A 14,970-nucleotide genomic window follows, 5' to 3' on the forward strand; every position below is an offset into this window, starting at 1 on the left:
CCTGATGAAGAGACGTATGTAGTCTCGAAAGCTTGCAATTTATTACCATCTTTTCAGTTGGCCATTAAAAGGTATCAACCACTGAGGACTCTCAATTCTAAATATTTTTTTATCTACTGGCTAACACGGTACCAAGATATATTTCTTTCCTGAAGCATTCTTCTTGGCATTTTGTAATGTGACACCCTGGTATAGTGCTGATTTGTCAGCTATATCGTATGTCTGGTTCATTCGTGCCTGAGTAGGGCTTAGCTCTATCTGTCTATCTGTTTGTCTATCTATCTATCTATCTACTATCTATCTATCTATCTATCTATCTATCTATCTATCTATCTATCTATCTATCTATCATCTATCAGAACAATAAAATGATGGAGCACCAGCAACAGCTAAAAATGGAAATAGTGGGGGCAAAGCCTCGCAGGCAAATCCAAACCTTAATAATATTCACGCAAATAGAAGCAGCACTCTAAGGTAAAAAAGTATAAATGGTTTATTGACTTATTGTGATGGTGTCATTTCATTCCAAGTGTAGAACTTTCTCAAGCCAAGTGCTTGAGAAAGTTCCCAAGCCTAGGGTTTGAGAAAGGTCCGCAGGTGGAACGAAATGTCGCCATCACAATGGGTTAATAGGGCATCTATACTTTTTGAACTTGGAGAGCTGCCTCTATTTGCTTGGATATTATCACTGTTTGGTGTTGTCTCTCTATCCATACAGAGATAGAAAAATGAAGGCAGCATTCTATATGCTTTCAGATGAAAAAAAATGAACTTTATTCAAACCCACATAGCAGAGTGATGTTTCGGCTCACACTGAGCCTTTCTCAGGCTTTTGCTTTAAGATAGGCTGAGTGTGAGCCGAAACGTTGCTCTGCTACGTGGGTTTGACTAAAGTCCACGTTTCCTTCATCTTAAAGCATATGGCGTGCTGCCTTCATTTATTTTATCTCTGTCTGGATTTGGGCAAGTATTGGACTTATTGTCTAGGAGGCCTGGCACCCACTAATAAATATTGTGTTGTTCCATTTTTTCTAAATATCTTTTTATCTAGTTATGATCAAACCTTTGAAAATTCACATTTGCCATCTTTGACAAATTTCTGCAAAAAATTAGATTTTCAAGCCAAATGAACGGTTGTAAAAAAGAAAGAGAGAGAAAAGAAAATAGAGGAAGAGAGAATAGAGAGAGGTAGAAAGAGTAAAAAGGTGGGTGAGGGGGGCTTGAACCCAAGATTTTGCATTGCAAAAGCAAAAAGAAACGTGTGGATATTTGAATACATTAATAAATTACACTCTGACGCCACCTTTCGTATCTCTGTGTCGCAATTGATACAACTGATACAACTAAGGGCAGGTGCAGACGACGGTATTATCTCTCATCCTAGAGAATTTGGCCGATTATGTGAATCACATTTTGAGCAAAGATTTAACAGACTGTGGTCATAGTGTGATCCGATTCTTTTGGATGAGGAGAAAATGGAGATAAAAAGTTCTCCATCTTGTCCATTCTGTCAGTCCATGGAAATCGGACTGCACCCGGATGTCATTCAAGTGCGGTCCTTTTTTTCCATGCACATCACAGCGTGGCAAACATTGGATGTCTGAGCCCCCATTCAAGTGAATTGGGTCCAGGTTCGGGTTCTAGGTACTGTTCTGGTACCCGAATCCAAACTTTTTGTAACTGTTCGCCCGAAACCGCCAGACCCAAACATCCAAGTGTCCGCCCATCTCTACTCAAAATTTCAATGGAGAACTGTAACTGTTATTCCAAGAAAACTTGCAGCAGAATGTCTCTGTCTGCCTCCAGCTCCTCCATTCTCCTACACCTCACCCTTCCATGGGATTTTGTAAGCACTGACCATCATCTCCTACTAAATGCAGATTTTACGACATGTGACTCAAGTAAGATGTTAAATGCAACCTGTCAGACTAATCAGCTCACTTAGCATGTTATCACACCCCTGTGTGTGCGATAACATGGCTTATAAGTAGAGATGAACAAATTTGTTCATATTCCCTCTTATTTGGCAAGCTATAGCGTTTGCGGAATAAACTGCAGAAGAAACCCGACTTCCTGGATCGTGTTGCCCGATCAGCCCTGCGGTTGCATGTGTTACAGTCATGACACATGCATGGAGAGCCCAACAAACAGGCATTCCATACATGTGTGGTGACTGTGATACAGTCGCGCCACATTCCTCTGCGATGCCGATCAGCTGATTGGCCAACACGATCCAGGAAGTCAGGTTTCCTCTGCAGTTTATTCGGCAGGTGCTATAGCTTGCCGAATAAGAGGGAACACAAATATATTCGTTCATCTCTACTTATAAGTGCCCGCGCCATTGCCAGTGCTTTACATACCTCGCCCATGCGCGCAGCTCTTTCCCTCATTGGATTGATCCTCTGAAGTCTGGTGTATGTGTGCCAGCTTTCGAGAGACACATGACTGGAAATTTTCTACACTTCTGATCATGCGCAGTACGCCTCTCTGAAACCGGAACACATGCACCCGGCTACAGAAGATCAATGAGGTGAGGGAAAGAAGCTGTGCGCATTCACGAGCTACGTAAAGCGCTGGTGATAATACCGACGCTTGTAAGCCATGTTATCGCGCCCACAGTCATGTGATAATATGCTAAGTGAGTCAACTAGTCTGACAGGTTTCCTTTATCCTCTTACAATAGGCATTTGTTTCCATCTGCACTGATCTTTCCCTCTCATATGTGGTAAAATCTGTATTCGTTAGGAGATAACGCCCCATCCACTAGTCAAATCCTCATTAACATATCAGAAACGGACCTTAGAAATACATTTTATAAAGATCTGTTTATGTGTGTCATGTAACAAAGGGACTGTAAGGCAGAGTATTTACATATGTAGACACTTCTGGTTCTGGGGGCACGGGGTACCTTACAGGATCCCTTTAATGCTTACCAGGTGAGGTGGATGCTCTAAGCCTATGGTCTGGGTTGGCACATGAACCCCGGTGTTAATACATCAAGGAAGAAGGCGCGTGGGCAGCGAGAACTGTAAAAGGCTCACCAGGAATCTCAGGATCAGCACAATGGATGAAGTGGAATCCAGCAGGGATGAATTCAACATCAAACGCTGAACACAAACATCCAGATGGTGGATCACACCTAACATAGGACTAGGAGTCTAAAGGTACCTTCACACTGAACGATATCGCTAGCGATCCATGACGTTGCAGCGTCCTGGTAGCGATGTCGTTGAATTTGACACGCAGCAGCGATCAGGATCCTGCTGTGCCATCGGTTGGTCGGCGCAGAAAGTCCAGAACTTTATTTCGTCGCTGGACTCCCGCAGACATCGCTGAATCGGCATGTGTGACGCCGATTCAGCGATGTCTTCACTGGTAACCAGGGTAAACATCGGGTTACTAAGCGCAGGGCCGCGCTTAGTAACCCGATGTTTACCCTGGTTACCAGCGTAAACGTAAAAAAACAAAACACTACATACTTACATTCCGGAGTCTGTCCCCCGGCGCTCTGCTTATCTGCACTGTGTAATGAGAGGTGTCAGGATTTTTTCCAGTAGTATTGATAGGGGAGAAAGGATCGAGTCCGTGGACGCCACAATTGGACGTTCCAGAGGTTTATCCATCCTTTTGTGGATTTTCGGTAATATATAAAATATTGGTATCAAAGGATTATCTTTATTCAAGAAATCTCTTGTCTTGTTATTAATTAAACCCGCTTGCAACGCTCTCTCTAGAATAATCTTTATTTGTTCTTTAATAGAAGAGGTAGGATTATTAGTAAGAGGTTGATAAATCTCTATTTGACAATTGTGAATACACCTCATACTTATAGAACAAATAATCCATAATAACTGTGGCTCCCCCTTTGTCAGTGGGTTTAATTATTATATCTTATATCAATAAGAGTGACAAAGGCCTCAATAGGATGGTTATTTTTAGGAGGAGAAAAGGTGTTACGTAATTTAAGGCCTAGATCAGTCAAATTGATTGGTGTTGAATGTATTACAGGTGCAACTGTATTACCAGGGTTATTAAAAAAAGGCCTTAAGACATAAGTTCCTGTAAAACTTCTGCAAGTCAATTTCCAACTGAAAAGTATTGAATTTATAGGTCGGACAAAATGAAAGACCTTTTTGTAATAAAGTTATTTGTGAATTATTAAGACATTTAGAAGAAATATTAACCACTAGATTGGTGTTACCTGGGATCTGGTATGCATCCCTTGTCAATTGGTTTCTGTAACATTGGCCCCTCCTCCTCGTCCTCTTCTTGGATATGATTTCTTGCCGAGGCCTAAAAAAGAAGAAGAAGAAGGCCGAGCATAGTCTGTGCGTTCGCTGTCAGAGCTGGATGCCGAAGTTCCATCCATGTTCCTGTAGTAGCGGAAGTTTTGACGTGAGGAGGAGCCTTGCCATTTGTAGACCCTCTTCTGTAGGTAGTCTTGAGTGTTCCGAATGAATTTCTGTCTCTTCCGCTTCTCTGTGTCCTTCTTGAAAGAATCTACACTCTCTTTAGTGCGAGACTTAATTGATTCAAATTCTTCTTTTGGTAAGGAATCCTTTAACCCCTTTCTGACATCTGACATACTATCCCGTCGAGGTGGGGTGGGCCCGTATGCCCACCGACGGCATAGTACGTCATACGCGATCGAGGCCGGGTGTCAGCTGCCTATCGCAGTTGACATCCGGCACTATGTGCCAGGAGCGGTCACGGACCGCCGCCGGCACATTAACCCCCGGCACACCGCGATCAAACATGATCGCGGTGTGCCGGCGGTACAGGGAAGCATCACGCAGGGAGGGGGCTCCCTGTGTGCTTCCCTGAGACCCCCGGAGCAACGTGATGTGATTGCGTTGCTCCGAGGGTCTCCTACCTCCCTCCCTGCAGCAGGCCCGGATCCAATATGGCCCCGGCATCTGGGTCCTGCATGGAGGGAGGTGGCTTACCAAGTGCCTGCTCAGAGCAGGCGCTTGGTAAGCCTGCAGTTCTGTAAGGCAGATCGCTGATCTGACAGAGTGCTGTGCAATCTGTCAGATCAACGATCTGTGATGTCCCCCCCTGGGACAATGTAAAAAAGTAAAAAAAAAAATTTCCAAATGTGTAAAAAAAAAATAAAAATAAAATTCCTAAATAATGAAAAAAAATCTATATATATTATTCCCATAAATACATTTCTTTATCTACATTTAAAAAAAAAACAATAAAAGTACACATATTTAGTATCGCCGCATCCGTAACGACCCGACCTATAAATCTGGCCCACTAGTTAACCCCTTCAGTAAACACCGTAAGAAAAAAAACAAAAAATGAGGCAAAAAACAAAGCTTTATTCTCATACCGCCAAACAAAAAGTGGAATAACACGCGATCAAAAAAACGGATATAAAATAAACATGGTACCGCTGAAAACATAATCTTGTCCCGTAAAAAACGAGCCGTGATACAGCATCATCAGCAAAAAAATAAAAAAGTTATAGTCCTCAGAATAAAGCAATGCAAAAATAATTATTTTTTTTTATAAAATAGTTCTTATCGTATAAAAGCGCCAAAACATAAAAAAAATGATATAAATGAGGTGTCGCTATAATCGTACTGACCTGAAGAATAAAACTGCTTTATCAATTTTACCAAACACAGAACGGTATAAACGCCTCCCCCAAAAGAAATTCATGAATAGCTGGTTTTTGGTCATTCTGCCTCACAAAAATCGGAATAAAAGCGATCAAAAAATGTCACGTGCCCGAAAATGTTACTAATAAAAACGACAACTCGTCCCGCAAAAAACAAGACCTCACATGACTCTGTGGACCAAAATATGGAAAAATTATAGCTCTGAAAATGTGGTAACGCAAAAAATATTTTTTGCAATAAAAAGCGTCTTTCAGTGTGTTACGGCTGCCAATCGTAAAATCTGCTAAAAAACCCAATATAAAAGTAAATCAAACCCCCCTTCATCACCCCCTTAGTTAGGGAAAAATTGAAAAATTGTATTTATTTCCATTTTTGGGTTAGGGCTAGGGTTAGGGCTAAGGTTAGGGTTAGGGCTAGGGTTAGGGCTAGGGTTAGGGCTAGGGTTAGGGCTAGGGTTGGGGCTAAGGTTAGGGCTAGGGTTAGGGTTTGGGTTGGGGCTAGGGTTAAGGCTACAGTTAAGGTTGGGGCTAAAGTTAGGGTTAGGGATGGGGCTAAAATTACAGTTAGGGTTTAGATTACATTTAAGGTTGGGAATAGGGTTGGGATTAGGGTTAGGGGTGTGTTTGGATTAGGGTTTCAGTTATAATCGGGGGGTTTCCACTGTTTAGGCACATCAGGGGCTCTCCAAACGCGACATGGCATCTGATCTCAATTCCAGCCAATTCTGCGTTGAAAAAGTAAAACAGTGCTCCTTCCCTTCCGAGCTCTCCCGTGTGCCCAAACAGGGGTTTACCCCAACATATGGGGTATCAGCGTACTCAGGACAAATAGGACAACAAAATTTGGGGTCCAATTTCTCCTGTTACTCTTGGGGAAATACAAAACTGGGGGTTAAAAAATAATTTTTGTGGGAAAAAAAAGATTTTTTATTTTCACGGCTCTGCGTTATAAACTGCAGTGAAACACTTGGGGGCTCAAAGTTCTCACAACACATCTAGGTAAGTTCCTTAGGGGGTCTAGTTTCCAATATGGGGTCACTTTTGGGGGGTTTCTACTGTTTTGGTACATTAGGGGCTGTGCAAACGCAATGTGACACCTGCAGACCATTCCATCTAAGTCTGCATTCCAAATGGTGCTCCTTCCCTTCTGAGCCCTCCTATGCGTCCAAACGGTGGTTCCCCCCACATATGGGGTATCAGCGCACTCAGGACAAATTGGACAACAACTTTTGTTGTCCAATTTCTCCTGTTACCCTCGGGAAAATACTAAGCTGGGGGCTAAAAAATTATTTTTGTGGGAAACAATTTTTGTTTTATTTTTACGGCTCTGCATTATAAACTTCTGTAAAGCCCTTGGTGGGTCAAAGCGCTCCCCACACATCTAGATAAGTTCCTTAGGGGGTCTACTTTCCAAAATGGTGTCACTTGTGGGCGGTTTCAATGTCGTCCCATCTCAATTCCTGTCAATTTTCCATTGAAAAGTCAAACGGCGCTCCTTCCCTTCCGAGCTCTCCCATGCGCCCAAACAGTGGTTTACCCCCACATATGGGGTATCAGCGTACTCAGGAAAATTGTACAACAACTTTTGGGGTCCAATTTCTTCTTTTACTCTTGGGAAAATAAAAAAGTGGGGGCGAAAAAATAATTTTTGTGAAAAAATATGATTTTTTATTTTTACGGTTCTGCATTATAAACTTCTGTAAAGCACTTGTTGGGTCAAAGTTCTCACCACACCTCTAGATAAGTTCCTTAGGGGGTCTACTTTCCAAAATGGTGTCACTTTTGGGGGGTTTCAATGTTTAGGCACATCAGGGGCTCTCCAAACGCAACATGGTGTCCCATCTCGATTCCAGTCAATTTTGCATTAAAAAGTCAAATGGCGCTCCTTCGCTTCCGAGCTCTGTCATGCACCCAAACAGTGGTTTACCCCCACATGTCAGGTATTGATGTACTCAGGACAAATTGTACAACAACTTTTGGGGTCCATTTTCTCCTGTTACCCTTGGTAAAAATAAAACAAACTGGAGCTGAAATAAATTTTTTGTGAAAAAAAGTTAAATGTTCATTTTTATTTAAAGATTCCAAAAATTCCTGTGAAGCACCAGAAGGGTTAATAAACTTCTTGAATATGGTTTTGAGCACCATGAGGGGTGCAGTTTTTAGAATGGTGTCACACTTGGGTATTTTCTATCATATAGACCCCTCAAATGACTTCAAATGAGATGTGGTCCCTAAAAAAAAATGGTGTTGTAGAAATGAGAAATTGCTGGTCAAATTTTAACCCTTATAACTCCCTAACAAAATAAATTTTGGTTCCAAAATTGTGCTGATGTAAAGTAGACATGTGGGAAATGTTACTTATTAAGTATTTTGTGTGACATATCTCTGTGATTTAATTGCATAATAATTCAAATTTGGAAAATTGCGAAATTTTCAAAATTTTCGCCAAATTTCAATTTTTTTCACAAATAAACACAGGTAACATCAAAGAAATTTTACCACTATCATGAAGTACAATATGTCACGAGAAATCAGTGTCAGTGTTGGGATCTGTTGAAGCGTTCCAGAGTTATAACCTCATAAAGGGACAGTGGTCAGAAATGTAAAAATTGGCCCGGTCATTAACGTGCAAACCACCCTTGGGGTAAAGGGGCTAATTGTGTTTCGATGTTGAGTACTTTCTCATGACAACTCTTGATCTCTTTGTTCAGGTTATCCAAAGTCAATGTCATAAGGTCCAGAGAACACTTATTTAAGATTTGAAAATTCTGAGTTATCCTGAAAAAGTGTAGGTCTCAAAAACACCCGAAGAACCCTTGGGATCCTTTGAGTTTTAATATACTCAGCGATTGTGATGCTGTGTAACTCCAGGCCCACCAAATGGCGTGACTCACATTCCAGGTCACGTGACTTAAATTCACTGCCCGATATCTGGAGAAAGTCACTAGAAGTTGCAACTTGTGAAACAATGTCATCTATTTCAGTATCATTATAGGAGAAGCCAATTGTGGACATCTCTCTATCCAAGAAAGGGAAACAAGTACTTTCCAGAAAAAGAAAAAATGGAAAGAAAAAAAAGAAAAAGAAAAAAGGACTTATGTAGAGGGTTCTCGTGTGAACAGGTAACGTAATGCTAGATATGATGACACGTCACTCCTCATTAAAGGTGGTGCTCGAAAAAGGGGTTACCACTCCCCTATCAAATACTCAAAAAATTGTTCCGGCTCTCTCAAGATTCAATGCTTGTACAGAAATAGTTTTTATTGAAGAAAATATACTCCAGAGAAATAATGTGACGTTTCGGTCATTGCACTGACCTTCATCAGACAAAAGAATGATAGGGATAATTATTCAGGGTGTCAGCCTGTGGGTTGGTGGCTGGATATTTTTGCTTTCTAGTAAATGGCTGGGGCAGGGAGAGCTGAACACTGCACTGAGACAATGAAGTGGACTTAAGGTACCGTCACACTCAGCAACTTTCCAACGATCACGACCAGCGATACGACCTGGCCGTGATCGTTGTAAAGTCCTTGTGTGGTCGCTGGAGAGCTGTCACATAGACAGCTCTCCAGCGACCAACGATGCCGAAGTCCCCAGGTAACCAGGGTAAACATCGGGTTACTAAGCGCAGGGCCGCGCTTAGTAGCCCGATGTTTACCCTGGTTACCATTGTAAATGTAAAAAAAACCCCCACATACTCACATTCCGGTGTCTGTCACGTCCCCTGGCGTCCGCTTCCCTGCACTCCTCCTGCATCTTGTGTAAGCGCTGGCCGTAAAGCAGAGGGGTGACATCACCACTGTGCTCTGCTTTACGGCCGGCCGGCACTGACACAGGATGCAGGAGGAGTGCAGGGAAGCGGACGCCGGGGGACGTGACAGGCACCGGAATGTGAGTATGTGTTTTTTTTTTACATTTACAATGGTAACCAGGGTAAATATCGGGTTACTAAGCGCGGCCCTGCGCTTAGTAACCCAATATTTACCCTGGTTACCAGTGAACACATCGCTGGATCGGCGTCACACACGCCTGAGCATGTGAGCCCTGACCTCCAATGGGTGATCGTCCCATGGGCATGCTCAGTATGGGAAAAGCAGGACTTAGTCCCAGAAAGACCTGCTTGCTGCTGAACATTGCTAGCTACAAGAACAGAGCCTGGAAGGGCAGTAGTAACCAGTCGTCCAGTATCAGCCTGAGCTAGACGCTGGGACCGATGTCTCCACTGCGGCTGGAGAAGAATGGGAGACCGCAGCGGAGATGGTTCGAGATTCCCCCTGTGCAGAGGTGGGAACTCGACACCTAACAACCTATACCTGAAAAACTATAATTTTTAAACAGGCCTCTGTCTGACAGAACAGGACTGTATGTTTTTTGGTGGGGATTCATTTTTGGGAAAAAAAATTGTAGTATATAGTAAGGAAGCTGCAGCAGCAGACAGTTACGGAGCTTTGGGAAGGATGCAGTGGGAGCAATGTATGCACATACAGTGCCTGCAGGCCTTGTACTGACGTGGATATGCTTTGCACTGCCTACCTAGCAATGCAATATCGGGACCCACGAATTAGCCCTAAAAAGGAGTGTTGGTTTCTCAGGAGTTGTGGATGTAACAGTTGCAGACCCACAATAACTATAAAAAACACAATTCTGACCCTATCTCGGCACCAGCTCTCCATACTCTCACTGAATCCGGAGCTGAATGTGGCGAGCAGGGTGGCGCCTGGTCTTTTATGCTTGAGATGATGCTGTGCTGCCAAGTCTATCACTGCATGACCACAACAAAGATGGCTGCGGTGCTTCATGGCCCGGCAGACAATCCCTGCAGCGTGATTGGGTCTCTGAAGTCCCCCAAAAATGCTGGGTGGAGACACCAGTTACCGCTGAATTATTCCGGAAATGCTAGGTGCTCGCCGAGTACACCGAGCAGAGTGATACTCGGGTGAGTAACGAGTAGTGGTGAGCTCGTTCGCTCATCACTTATATGCACCCATAGACTTGTACGGGTGTACCGTCATCCAAATTTGGGAGCCACTCACATCATTTTGCAATTTTTTTTTTCTAACCAAAAATATCAGCAGGGTCACGCGGCACAGGGACAGTCACACAATGCTGTATGTCCCAACCTTTAAGGACAAAGAGGGATGTATATTGTCATTTTTCACCTATTTAACTCCCTTAGTCTTCTCAACCACAAACTGTACAGAAAAGGCTGCATCGAAGAGATACACTCCTATTTAATTGATATGACAGTGGGCTGCTTTGGCTTGTGTGCCAGGGCTGATTTTCAGTCCCAGTCCGGCCCTGGTCAGATGGGTTCCCTGTAAGTAGATCACATAGTGCCCAATGTAAAGCCCCCCAAGCTGTAAAGGCCAGCGTACACATTAGATTAAAGTCAGCTGAACACTCTTTTATCGGTGTGATTGACTGACCATCAATGAAGTCCGCCAGAGTGCCATTCAACAGATGATTTGGGGGAAGAGAAGGATCCAGAAATTTGACGTTTAACACCCTGGACAATCTGCCGAGCCTGCGATCAGCCAATAGCTACCACATGTGTATAACCAGCTCCAGCTGTAGGAGGACCTAGTCAACCGATCCTCACCACTGGTCTGTGCTATTCATGGACATGTTGGGTCCTCCAGTCAGTTAGATTTAATTTGTAGCTGAACTCTGTTATGGGAAAACTTTGCTCCATGTGACAGCAAATCTCAAAGAAAACAATTTCTTGGCTCGAATATCTGGGCGGATTGTAAATATCACATTACATTTTCAGTGTTATATAAGGTGAATCAGAACTGCAAAATCACACAGATGAGAAGGATCCAGTCGGGGACATTTCATTAACAAAGTAAGCATAGGAATAGAAAAATAATACTGAGAATACAGAAGGATTTTAAGTACAGTAGGATAGATTTATAGATATTCTGTGGAAAGAAAGAAAGAAAGAAAGAAAGAAAGAAAGAGAGAAAGAGAGAAAGAGAGAAAGAAAGAAAGAACGAAAGAAAGAAAGACATGTAAAACATAAATAAAGATAGGATAATGTTTTAGATGTGTAAAATAAAATAAAATAATACCCGCGCTTAGAAATATGTACTAGTAAGATACCAATAAATAGAAAAATGATTGCGAATAATTACCTTTTAGGTAGTGTACAGTGGACTGTCTGACGCTGCATGTTGAGAGAGGCAATTTCAGGGGAATGTGTGTGTGTTCAACTAAAGTAAAAGAACAAGATATTTAGTATGCACACCTATTTAACAGAAAAATTGCGGCAATTAAAGGTGCTAGAGTGGGTATATCTAAATAATGCTCTGCTGCTTGCAGATACCCATAAGAAAAATAGAGCACAATAAAATGCAGTCTTAGTGGAGGATATCCCTCTTAGATTGGCGTTTATAAGAACGGCAGGACTTTTAGTGAATCAAAGAAAAGGTACCTGTGAGCTAAGGTACGTTGTTTCCAAGAGGAAATGTCCTTATTATACGAAGTAATAGAGCTGTACTTATCTCCTTAGTCTTATGAGGTCGGCTTGTAGGAGAGTTGCTGAGCGCGCTGCCCCGGCCGGTGACAGGCGCTCGTGGTGCTTCGCTGTACTAAGCAGCAGTTTGCAGGACCTGCGTGACGTTCGGGTCACGTGACTAGCTCGGTCACGTGGTGCCCCTGTATGCAGTACGGTGTGAGGAGCCAATAACCAAAGCTTTTCGGAATTACAACGGATTCCTTCATCAGGGTTGGCTCCCTCTGTGTCACAGGGCTTTAAATACCCCTCAGCTCATCATAATCGCAGGTGTCAATCAAAAGCAAACAGTTTGACTTCATTATTTCACCCCTTGGGTTTTAGAGTGTCCAATTCAAAGATCAGTCTTGTCTCTTTTCTAGACATCTGTTTTAGATAGTCCCCATTCCGCCAATCCTTTTTAACCACCTTAATGCCAGTTACTTTAACCCCTTGCAGGGACCCCCCATGGCAGGCTGCAAAGTGTTTGGACAAGGGATGTTCATCATATTTATTTCTTATACTGCGCAGATGCTCATTGATTCTCTTGCAAAGGGGGCGTTTAGTGCGCCCTACATACATTTTACTGCAGGGGCATTCAATCGCATATATTACCCCCTGTGTGGTACATGTAATGAAGTCTGTAATATGTATATGAATATTGTTCTGGGATGACATAAATTTCCGTTTTGACAGATGTAGGGACTTACACATTTTGCACTTCTGGCAAGGAAAAAAACCTTTTATAGGTTGTTTGAATGGACCTATGTTTATATTTGGTTGCACGAAATTCCGTGTTGAGGGGCCAATGATTGTGCTCAAATTGCGTGCTTTCCTGAAGACGAAACTAGGGTGGTCTAATAATTTATCTCCGATCATCTTATCGTCTTTTAGTAGGGACAATGTTTATTAACGATTTTTTAAAAAAAAATTTATATTAGAATTACATTGGGTAATAATTGGAATGGACATTGAATTTGTTTTGTTGGCAACATCTTTAGTATTTTTTATCGAATCTCGGAGAAGTTGTTCTCTGGGGATATCTCAAACGTTGTCCTGTGTTGCTAGTAAATGCTGGTGGTTGTAACCTTTATTTATAAATTTCCCAATAAGGGTATTAGTTTCCCTATCATGATCTGCACTGTTAGAACAGTTTCAGTTTAATCTCATAAATTGGCTGCGCGGGACATTAAGCAGCCATCTTGGTAGATGGCAGCTGCCCATTGAAATGAAGCTGTTTGAGTCTGTCGGTTTGATAAACGTGGATGTCTGAATTTTGCCCTCATTAATAAAAACATTAAGATCTAAAAAGTGTATGTTGGTTTTACTAGTAGTAGCCGAAAATTGAAGATTAAAAATCATTTTTATTTATATCGATTAAAAACTGGTTTAATGAATCCTCATCATTTTCCCATATAAAAAATGTTAGGGGTCGAGTTCCTGCCTCTGCACAGGGGGAATCTCAGGCCATCTCCGCTGCGGTCTCCCATTCTTCTCCTGCCGCAGTGGAGCCTGCTCAGCGGAGACGTCGATCCCAGCGTCTCGCTCAGTCTGACTCTGTGCTAAGAGTTACTGCTGCGTTTCCTGCTTCTCCCATTGAAGTCAGTGCTGGGCAGCAGAGAGCGGACGCTTCTGGGGCTAAGTCCTGCTTTTCACATTCTGAGCATGCCCTGAGTAAGATCTCTCAGTGGAGATCGAGGGTCACATGATCAGATACTGCAGCTAAGGTCCTTGTAGCTGCTAGGACTAAATCCTGCTTTGCACTCTGAGCATGCCCAGGGCTAGATCTCTCAGTGGAGATCCAGGGTCACATGCTCAGGTGCTGCAGCACTCCATTGGTCTTTCTTTGTAAGGTCCTAAACATGCTGCAACTATTTAAGGCTCGCATGGCCGCACGGCCATGCGCTAGTATCAAGTCATATGTGCTTTGCGCCAGTGTGGTTATGCATAAGTGTGTTCAGGGACCCGGCTGAAATAAGCCCCTAGAATACCGGCACCTCCGGTGCGGAGATTGCATGTTGTATAACCACAGACTGCTATCAGCTTGGCAGTAAGCTTGTGCTCCTGTGAGGCTAACAGGGCGCAGTGCTTTCCTCTCGCGGCTGCTCTGTGAGGTAACAGAGTTAGTCTATACCGCCAAACAGTGCCACCATTCACTAGCAGCAGGTTCTCCCTGCACGGTGGACCCCGGGCTGCGAACGCACCATTTATAATAAATATATATTTCTACTCAGTGTGTTCCGCTAGCCCTAACAGTATACTAGTGCCAGGGTCTGGCTAGTAAATGGCGGACGGTCAGCGTTTACAGCAGTACATCCAGCAGCTGGAGGGTAGGTTGGCGGCTCTCGAGCGTACAACCTTAGCTGTGGATGTTACCGCAGTCGCTGTTCAGGCTGCAAGTGTAGCTGCAGCCAGTTTGTCCTCTGCCACCCCTGCTCCGACTTTATCCCGTCTCCCACTTCCAGACAAGTTTGCTGGTGACAGTAAACAATGTCGGGGATTCGTGAGTCAGTGCTCCATACATCTTGAGCTTCTGGCTGCACGTTTTCCTACGGAACAGGCGAAAGTGGGATTTATTTTATCCCTTTTATCGGGCAGGGCATTGGAGTGGGCAACGCCGCTATGGGAGCGCAATGATTGTGTGGTACAGAGTGCTCCTCTCTTCTTGGACGCTCTGAAACAGGTCTTTTTGGGACCTCGTGTCACCCACGATACCGCGCTCCAATTGTTGGCTACAACCCAGGGTTCGTCCATGGTCAGCCAGTTCGCCGTTCAATTCCGGACTCTGGTCTCGGAGCTGGAGTGGCCGGATAAAGTCCTTATTACGGTGTTCTGGAGAGGACTGGCA

The 14,970-nt window shown here is 43.4% G+C and overlaps 1 protein-coding gene across 2 annotated transcripts in view; it reads left to right on the forward strand.

Annotated features, from left to right (window-relative positions):
• The first annotated feature begins 11,416 nt into the window (after positions 1–11,416).
• LOC138638723 (cytochrome P450 2K6-like) overlaps positions 11,417–14,970 on the forward strand; it is a 294,437-nt gene continuing 290,883 nt past the window's right edge. For both annotated transcript variants that reach the window (XM_069728251.1, XM_069728252.1), the window contains exon 1: positions 11,417–11,474. The gene's annotated coding sequence lies outside the window, so the exon portion shown is untranslated. The remainder of the gene's footprint in view (positions 11,475–14,970) is intronic.

This window comes from Ranitomeya imitator, chromosome 5, assembly GCF_032444005.1.
Source record: "Ranitomeya imitator isolate aRanImi1 chromosome 5, aRanImi1.pri, whole genome shotgun sequence".
Classification (NCBI taxonomy): domain Eukaryota; kingdom Metazoa; phylum Chordata; class Amphibia; order Anura; family Dendrobatidae; genus Ranitomeya; species Ranitomeya imitator.